A 10757-nucleotide genomic window follows, 5' to 3' on the forward strand; every position below is an offset into this window, starting at 1 on the left:
TTTTGCCTTTCCCATAACGTCATAAAAGCTGGAATCCTACAGCCTGCCACCTTTTCAGGTTGGGGGCTGCTTCCACTTAGTGATAGGCACCTAAGATCCCCCCTGGCCTCCTCACGGAGTGATGGCTCATTCCCTTTTAGCGCTGCACACTCTCCCATTGACTGGATGGACCTCAATTTATTCATCCGTTCACCCACTGGAAGGGCAGCTGGGTTGCTTCCAAGTCTTGGCAGTTATGCATAAACCTGCTAGAAACGTCTGTGTGCAGGTTTCCATATGGACATAAGTCTTCAATGCCTTTGGGGGAACACCAAGAAGCATGATTATTGCTGGATCATATGGCAAGAGTGGGTTTAGTTTTGGAAGAAACCACCAAACTGTCTTCCAAGGTGCTTGTCCCATTCTGCTTCCCCGCCAGCCGTGAATGAGCGCTCTCGTCGCTCTGTCGCCGTCTGAATTCTGGATTCAGGCTATGCTAGTAGGTGCAGAGTCGCATCTGGATTATTGTTTTAATTTGCTTTTCCCTGATAACATAGGACGTGGCAGGAAATGGACACTTGATTAGACTACGACTAGGGTCTCCACAGGCATCAAAAAAGTCATCCCTTCAGCATATGTTCAATGTCAACTCTCTTTCTCGGTTCTATTTAAGTAGCTTATGCACGTCTGTTAAATAAATAGACTACTTGATATATACAAAATATATCTTTATAAGTACAAAAATTAAAAATTTAGAAAAAAAGGTCTATCACTTCAAAAAACAGTTCAAAAAAATTTTTAAAAAAAGATCAAAATGGGGGCGCCCGAGTGGCAACACCATATGTATATTTTCACCCAGTAATCTGACTTCTGGAATCTACTGTACACCCCTACTTGTGTGCAAAGGGATATTATGTACCAGATTATTCATCACCATGTTTTTAATAATGATGCAAGTTTGGAAAACAGCTATATATGCATTAGAACAGAGGAGTGAGTGGAGCCTTGGTGGCTCAGCAGTTGAGCGTCTGCCTTCAGCCCAGGGCATGATCCCGGGGTCCCAGTTTCGAGTTCCGCATTGGGGTCCCCGCAGGGAGCCTGCTTCTCCCTCTGCCTGTGTCTCTGCCTCCCTCTGTGTGTCTCATGAATAAATAAATAAAATCTTTAACCAAAAAAAAAGATCAAAATAGAACTTTGCATGATATATTTTCTTCAATGCACTTTGAAAGAACTACCCCTGGGTGTTCTGAAAAATGCTCTGAAACCAGTATTACAAGTCTGAATAGTGCTACACTAGAAAACAGAAGTAAATATTGATAGAAAACTTAGAAATCTAAAGCCGTTTCTGTAAAGGGACAAGGGGGTCCTGTGCGCCCAGCAGAGGGCTCAGCCCTTCCTGCCTGGCATCATACCTCAGATACTCTCGTGGGCCTTTTTGCTGCTGTTAGTAAATTTCTTTTTCTTACTGAGGGATGGACAAACTTATTTTGGGGTGGATGGTAAGAATTCAGGGGAGAAAGTATAAGGGAATGGAAAAAAAGTCTTTAAGGGAATGATGTAATTGTGAGATTATATATAAGATCCTCAGACAGCAAGGAAATCATAGAGGTCGTATGCTCTATAGCAAAACTATTTAAAAAAAAATTTCTATTTATTTAAATTACTTTAATAAAATATAATACTTTTATACTATGTAATATAAAAATACAATGTTTTTTTTTATAAATGTAAAGTGAGTTTAAAACAAAATTTATTATTTTGTTTACAATGTTGTCATTTTCAGTTCTGATCTCATGAGTAATAGTATAAGGGAGGGAAAGGCATGTTTAGTTAAGTCCCCGGAAGACGGAGTCCAAGTTGAGACAGAGGCAGGTCAGCAGGAGTGGGAGAGGGAGGGATGAAAAGCTGCCCGGCCTCCACGGTCGGAGGATACTAAGATGGCCTAATGGACTGGAAATGAGGTAGCAGGTGACACTGGGTTAAGTTCGGATGCGCTGTGTGGACATGAGGTCTGACCAGGTGGCCTGTTCAGGGCTGGATGCGTCCGAGGCTGTGCTGGGCATGGTCCCTGCCTCTGAAGCACACGGTCCAGCAAGCAAGACGATGAACAAGTAACAGCGCCAGGAGCTGCAGCAAGAGGCTTGAAGGACAAGCAGCCGGGGGGGACCCCCCACCCCTCGGGCTGGGCAGGGGGACGGCGCCCCAGGGAGCCCAGGCCTGGCATCACAGAAGGAGCAATGCACGGAATGGAGACGCTGTCCTGGCAGAGGACAACAGAGACCCCAAGGGGAAGAATCTGGTTTCTCCCAGTCCCCAGAGACCCTGTGTGCAGCCAGAGGAATGACCCCCCAGAGAGCCTACGCCCAAACCCCTGTAACACGTGAAAACACCGTGTCACACAGCGAGGGGGAGTTCGGGTCGCAGGCAGAACTGGTTTGTTGACCAACTAACTGACCCTAACACAGGGAGCTCGTCCTGGGTGACCCAGGTGGGCCCCACATCACAAGGGGCTTTAAACATACGAGGACCTGGGGCACGTGGGTGGCTCAGCCGCTGAGCATCTGCCGTCAGCTCAGGTCGTGATTCCAGGGTCCTGGGATCGAGTCCTGCATTGGGCTCCCCACAGGGATCCTGCTTCTCTCTCTGCCTGTGTCTCTGCCTCTCTCTCTGTGTCTCTCATGAATAAATAAATAAAATATTTTTAAAAAATTAAAAAAAAAAAAACAGACATTCTTATTTCCCGGTCTTTTTGCACAGCCGACAGCGCGCTGTTGTGGTGCTGGCTGCCTTCACGTGCTAGGCCTGGCTCTATGTGCTTTCCTGTATAAGTAATTTAGGCTTCAAGACAACATCGGGCAGCAAATAAATTATTGATTCCATTTAACAGATGAAGAACCCGGGCCCCGGGAGGTTGGGTTACTGGGCCCGGTCAGCCGTGTACACAGAAAATGATCTGAGCCTCAGTGCTCCCTGCTACTGCCAGCAAAGCACCTGCTTTATCTCCTCCTGCTCTCTCCCTCCCCCCATCCCTCTTTCCTTCTTTCCCTTCTTTTCTTTCTTCTTTATTCAGACCTGCTTCCAGGTCCCACTGCCTCAGGCATCAATCAAGGACCCTGGTGATGCCACTGAGCCCACCTGGATCTGCCTGGATAATCTCATCTCCATGTCCTCAACCTGATCATATGTGCACAGTCCCTTGCTGTGCAAAGTGAAACAGTCACAGGGTCCAGGGATCAGGACACGCATATTTTGGGGGACCATCATTCCGCCTATCGTACCCAGAGAGCCCCATTATTCCTTTTCTTTTCACAGATAAGAGAGCTTCCATTGCAGAGAAATTCTGTAAATATATGTACTCACTCTTCTGGTTTTTTTAAAATAGATTTTATTTATTTATTCATGAGACACACAGAAAGAGGCAGAGACACAGGCAGAGGGAGAAGCAGGCTCCCTGTTGGGAGCCCGATGCAGAACTCGACCCCAGGACCCTGGGGTCACGCCCTGAGCTGAAGGCAGTTGCTCAACCGCTGAGCCACCCAGGCTCCCCTCACTCTTCTGTAACGGGATGCATTTATAGCTGTTTTCCAAACTTGCATCATTATTAAAAAACATGGTGATGAATAATCTGGTACATAATATCACTTTGCACACAAGTAGGGGTGTGCAGTAGATTCCAGAAGTTAAATTATTGGGTCAAAAGATACATATGCATTTGTAGCTCTGATGGAAAGACCGGCTTGCCCTGCACTGCAAACCCTCCCCAGCGACCCCATGCCGTCCCCGGGTGCACCTCCCCGGGGTGCACGCATCCTGCCTTGAGACTGCTGCCAGCCCAGGGAGGCCACATCGCGTGAACCTTCATATGCAGCGCCATCCCTTTCTCCTCTGGTTTGGCAGGAGATTGGGAAATGCTCTTCCGCTGGCTCTGGAGCGATGCCAAGCGCCCAGCCTCACCTTATTCCTCCGTGAAGTGTTCCTTTTTGGGGTAGGGCAGAGCGAGAAGAGTCTGCTGCTTTCCTGAAGAGTCTTCACTTGAAACAGTATGAAATTTGAAAACTCAGCATGGATGGTAGGCCATCCAACCGACGTCGGACCTAGAAATCAATCAGCCTAACCCAAGGAGGCCGATTCCATATTTTGTGTTGCTCTTTGAAGAGAAAACCAAATGCTCCAGTTAACAGATGAGATGACTGCATGAGAAGACCGGACGTAGAAGAGCCGGTGCAGGCCTCGCGCACACGCAGGCCACCCCTCCCATGCAGCGGGCAGCTTGCCAGTGGGAAAGACCAAAAGATCCCCTCAACAGACTTGAATCTGTCTGAGTGATAGGATGGGCATTTCATTAGGAGCCCACAGGTCTGCTCCCCAGTGAGTAGAATTTTCTGGGCCTGGAGAATTCTAAGAGCTCATATATTGGGATGCCTGGGTGGTTCGGCAGTTGAGCATCTGCCTTCAGCTCGGGGAGTGACCTCAGGATCCGGGATCGAGTCCTGCATCAGGCTCCTTGCAGGGATCCTGCTTCTCCCTCTGCCTGTGTCTCTGCCTCTCTCTGTGTGTCTCTCATGAATAAATAAATAAAATCTTAAAAAAATAAAAAAGAGCTCCTATGTTATTCAAGGTCTTGATGAGTGGAAACAACCCACATGCCCATCCAGGGTTGCATGGCCAATGACTGTCCCATGTGGTCCTACCTCCCAGCCTCCAGGGACAGTCTGCTGTGGCCCCTATAACATACCCAGGCCTGAGCCCTGCAGACCAAGGCAGAGAGCTCTCAGGTCAGCTCTGAGGGCTAGAACGGCCCCTGAGTCACTGCCCTCCTCTCTTTGAGAGCAACTTCCACCCCCCAACAGTGTGTTCTGGGGTCCTGCCTCACTTTCTCTTTATAGTCCTTCTGTGGTCAGGCAGGATCATTCCAGGAGCCCACAGTGCCCTGGCTGGCTCTAGTGAGTCCCTGGTCTCCCTGTCCCTCTTATGAGTTTTGTTTGTTAAAATTATTACTTTTTTTTTTCTTAAAGAACTTGGTCTAAACTCCAATCCACATTTTGATGATGCTAAACACGTTAAGAGTCTACTCCAAAATAGAACAAAAAATTAACTTGTAATGAGAAAGTCTACACTGTGGCTTTTGTTTGTTTTTTCTACTATACTAAGTGCTAGTGAACTGCTGGAGTTTCTGTAAGGGGAGAACCCTCCAGTCTGCCCATCCCGAGCATGAGGACGGTCCTCGATGCTAGAATGCAGGGCAGGCTCTTGGCGTGAGCATTGCTCCTTGGGTCTGCGTCAAGGTGACTTGGGCTTGCTCCATGTGGTAAGCTAGAAAGCCTTCGTTCATACACTGGGACCAGATGCCAATGTGGTTGTCATTATAAAACCGTGTAGCTAGATGACAGGGTCATGCGGTGGCTGGCAAGTTAGTGGTCATTCAGATAATCCAGCATGTATGCAACATGACACGTGAAAACATACAAGAACATGTGCACATGCCACACGCACGCACACATACGGGTTTGCACACACATGCTTGTAAACATCAGAATGAAAGCACACAATTAAGATGGCACCACGAGGTCAACCTGCCTCTGAAACAGTGTGCTCAAGGTCTTGTAAATAAAGATTTGGGTCTTTTTTAAAAAATATTTTATTTATTTATTCATAAGACACACACAGAGAGAGGCAGAGACACAGGCAGAAGGAGAAGCAGGCTCCCTGCAGGGAGCCCGATGCGGGACTCGATCCCAGGACCTTGGGGTCACACCCTGAGCCGAAGGCAGATGCTCAACCACTGAGCCACCCAGGTGCCCCATAAATAAAGATTTGAAAGCATCTCTGGTGATAACATTCCTGGTGCAGATGTGAGCAGAGTCACACTCTCGTACACACTTGGAAGGATTGTAAACCGGCGTAGCCTTGAGAAGGGCCACTGGGCAAAGTCTAACAAAATGTGAACCTTTCATACATGTTGACTCAGCTCTTGAAGTGTATCTGTCGCTTACCCAAGGCCACAAAAGTGTGCATGCTGGATATTTATTGCAACACGTGTGTTAAGAGCCAAATCTGAGAACGGCCCACATTTTTATCAGCGAAGGTATAATTGCATAAATTATGGCACCTCTACACAATGGAAAAGGACACAACCCCTGAAACAATGAGGTTAATTTGTACACACTTACAGGACAAATGTGCCGGATCTTTCCACTCTGTGGTGGTGAGAAACCACAATTAATTTTTTTCTTTTTTTTTCACAATTATTTTTTTAATTAAATTTTTAATAGTGCACACAGGGTGCCAGGCATCATTCCAGGGGCTGGTGACACGGGCTCCGCCCCCACAGGTGGATACTTTCCTGGATACACAGACGATGAGGGGTACAGGGTGCCACATGAGCTGGGGTGGAAAGCTGTTGGCCCCCATGCCGAAGAGTAAGGTTGGGGTTGCTAGTGAAATGGGGTGAGTGGTTTCAGAGTTAGCATCAGCCCTCCTCCACCCTTCCCACCCGAGAGAAGGACAGAGAGGCAGGACTCTTCTGGCAGGCGGGACAGGAGGTGTAGACGCCCTGTAGCCAGCAGAGGAACAGGTGTCCTTTCTCTTGGGCCATCCACCCAACCCCTTGTGGGATATTAGCTGCCAGTCGGGGTCACAGGCCACAGGCAGGAGGGGCGGCCACGGCAAAGGCATCTCTGTCGGGGAGTACCTGGGCAAAAATCCAAAACTGTGTGAGAGAATGAGACTTTCCAGGAGGGGACAGTTCCAGGCAGAGGGAAAAGTGAATGAGTGAATGAATGAATGAATGAGTGCAAGCATGAATGAACCAACACATGAATGATTGGAGGCCACTCCTGAAAGTGCACCCCTGAATTACCCTGTGGTTGCTGCCATGACATTATCCTGCATCCAGCCTCATCTCTCCCCATGTAGACATCCACGAAGGTCCTGGTATCTACCCTGCCTGCCCCACCCGGTGTCCTGGGTGTGGTGCCTTGAGTCCTCAGCCTGCTGTCCCATCCTGTCTGAGCCTTCACTGCTTGCACAGAGGGCAAGAATGGTGTGCACACATGCCTTTGAGGGGCTTGTGTCCCCAGGGCATTTGTGACACCCAAGTTCAGTGCTTTTTCTTGAACTTGGTTGAGGGGTGCTGAAAGCATGGTAGTTTCCATGGTAGTTTCCAAATCAGAGGAACACCTCTCTCCAACCTATCTGATTGGCCCCCCCCAGAGCTCCCTAACATAAGGCCAACCAGGGGAAGGGGGCAATGGGGCAATGCCCCATGAGTTTTGCTTGGAGCAGGGGGACGTCCTAGGAAATCCACCAGCTGTGGAAGCTCTAAGACAGCTCGCACCTGCCCATTGCCGGTGACACTGACCCACACCACACGTCCCAGGAGAGGATAGGCAGAGGAGTGTCTGAACAAGGAGACCTGCTCCTCTGCCTTCCTCCTGTCCTGCCAGGGGGCAGAGTCCACCCTCTCTGTCCTTTTCTGGGGAAAACCAGGAGGAAGGGTGGAGGGCTGATTCTGACCTTGACACTGAGCTTCTGCAAACATTATTGCAAGTGACATGATGGGAAGAGCCTTGTGATGGGCATTCACACCCCAGGGCTGCTGTTTCTGTTCTGGGGGGCTTGGAGAAAATCTCTGAGGTTCCTTGATCATCAGCTTCCAGGCCACTGAGGCTACCGATGGCTCCCTTTGCCAATATCTGGGGCCTTTCTACCTCCTTTTAGTGTTTGTGATGTCTGCAGGGCCCACTTGGGGAGATGGGGTGGTGGAGGAAGCAGCTTGAGGTTGGTGGTCTGTCTACTCAGATATCCAAAATCAACAAAGAAATGTTAACCTGAGGGCCATTTCAGCAAGCGAGGAGCAACATGACTCGCTGCTCTCATCTGTGTCCTGCAGCCTGGCTTTCAAACTCCTTTAAGAAATCCACCATGAGATTAGGAAAAGGAAGATTTTAAAATTATTGCCCAAATCTGAGTCACACTCAGATTCTTGAAGAATCTTCTGAAAATGGTCTCTCACTCAGGGATGATCTCTAGGGTAACTGGAAGACTTACAGCCTAGGGAAAGTGGCTGTCCTTGTCCCTGAGTTATGAGAGCTGATGAACTGGGGATGGTGGGATTGGGCCCAGGTCTCCTCCGGTGGTCAATCCATGTGTACAACCCCATCCTATCCCTCCCCATTGGACTCTTTGCCCAGAGCTGCTGCCCCCAGGGGCTTGTTCAGACACTCATAGAATTCCACAGCCCAGACTCATCCCATTGAAAGGCTGAAGCTATTTTCACAAGCACACGAGGACATTCAGAAGGAGGAATTTCTCCTGAACATTACTGGCTGGACTTCTGTGACAGCAGATCTTTTCCCACATGGCAGCAAAGACTGTCACTTCAATTTATCCCAGGGCCAGGAGCACTATTCATCACCACCATCATCACCATCACCATCACCACCATCACCATCACCATCAACACCATCATCACCATCATCATCATCATCATCACCACCATCATCATCATCACCACCATCACCATCATCACCATCACCACCATCACCATCATCATCACCATCACCACCATGACCATCACCATCATCACCATCACCATCATCATTACTATTATCACCATCATTACCACCACCATCACCATCATCACCATCATCATCATCATCATCATCATCACCACCATCACCATCAGCACCATCACCATCACCACCATCACCACCATCATCACCATCATCATCACCATCAACACCATCATCACCATCATCATCACCATCAACACCATCATCACCATCACCATCATCATCACCATCACCATCACCACCATCACCATCACCACCATCACCATCATCATCACCATCATCACCATCACCATCACCAAGATCACCATAATCATCACCACCATCATCACCATCACCATTACCAACATCACCATCATCACCACCACTATCACCATCATCAGGTCCCTGTTCTCTTTCACAGTCACTTGGCCAGTTGTAATGAAGTGAGAGGGAGGGAAAACGGAACCTGCAGGGTTAATTCATCACTACCTGTGACCTGGGCTCTGAGGGGAGACTGTGATATATGTTGCATTGGTGTCATGGGGCTGCTGTGCGCATGACCACACCCTAGGGGGCTTGACATCACAGAAATTTCCTCTCTCACAGTCTGGAGGCGTGAATTCTGAGATCAAGGTGTGGTCAGGGCCGCATTCCCTCTGAAGGCTCTGGGGAGGACCCTTCCCACTGTGCCCAGCTCCTGGAGGCTCCAGCCTTGTGTGGAGAACTTTGGCTTGAAACACATCCCTGGGAGTCTGACTTCTGCCTCCGCCATCACATGGGCGGTTTCCCTCTGTGTGTGTGTGTGTGTGACATTTTGTAAGGACACTAGTCACGTTAAATGCACTATGACCTCATTTTAATTTAACTGCTTACATCTGCAAAGACACCATTTCCCATTATGGTCATATTTGGAGCTCCTGGGTGGACATGAGTTCTTGGGGCACGCTACTCATCCCAGCGCCCAGGTGGTGGATTAGATACAAGTGACACGGGTCCTAGACACATTTCTTCTGTGCAGCAGACAAGTGCTGAGCACCCTGTGGAGTGATGCGCTCCACATGGGGGACTGCCGTCTACTCCGCCTACCTGGAACGGGCATAGCCACCGCGGGCCCGGCTCTCTCAGGAGGTGACCGTGTGAGAGCTGGCACTCATGGGCTGAACTGACACAGGTGACAATGAGCCTTCCACCATCAGCCCCTCGCCAGCACTGCCTTCCGAGCAGCCCTTCCCTGCACGTCGGGTCTGAGTCAGGCCCGGGGAAAGTCCCTCTGGTCTTCCTCGCAGCTCAGCAGGCGTGGGAGCTGAGTCAGGCCCGCCCGTGGGGTGGTGACACGCACACGTACATGGTAAGTCACAGCTGGCATAACACGCACATGGACATGGGCACAGCCGCCAGGAGAGGAAGAGGAAGGAAACAGAGATGGGTAGACATTCACGTCACCCCTACGGAGGCCCCCACCCCAGAATATTGCCTGGGAACATTGACCAACGCCACTCGGCCTGAGCCTGACAAAACCACAAACACACCTTCCCGAGATTGCTGTGATGTGATGGCAGACAGGCTCTCGCCGGGCTTAGCGCTCGAGGTGCTGACCTTGAGCAGGGGCCAGGGGACAGGCTGCGTCTCCGGTCAGCTCCAGCCTGCAGCAGTTTTGAAGCAATCTTTTCTTGAAAAGTTACTCGATCTCCCTGAGCCTCGTGACCCTCTTCTTCAAAATGGAAATGCCGTCCTAATTCAGAGGGTGGCTGAGGGGACTGCACAGGGTCAGTGTAGGGGTGGGACCTTCACGGTCAGACCCACCCGACCAGAGGGGACAAATTCCCTGCATGGCCAGATCTGTTCCTGCACTGTCAGGCTCTGGGGCAGAGCTGTAGCTCGGGGCTAGACCACCCACCGTCCTCCTCCCTGCTCCCCCATGGCCTCACCCTTTGCCAAGAGTGTTTTGTGAAATTTCTCTTCTTCATCATTCTTGTGAAATGAGAGCCATGGCTACTTTAGCTGATGCTCACGACCCCATTTCCTTCAGAGAAAGAAAGCAGGCGCCGAGCCAGGGATGTGTGGGGCTTCGGAAGCAGAGGGTGGGGCAGTTGGGGTTGGAGAAGCTCTTTTGGCTAAATGGTCACCCCTTGTCCACCCCCTTCCTGCCATGTCTCCAGCTATGGGTGACCCTCTGCTCTTGGGGGTCAGACTGTATGAACCTGAACCTACATTAAATCAATCTCC

Source organism: Canis lupus, chromosome 30 (assembly GCF_048164855.1).
Source record: "Canis lupus baileyi chromosome 30, mCanLup2.hap1, whole genome shotgun sequence".
NCBI lineage: Eukaryota > Metazoa > Chordata > Mammalia > Carnivora > Canidae > Canis > Canis lupus.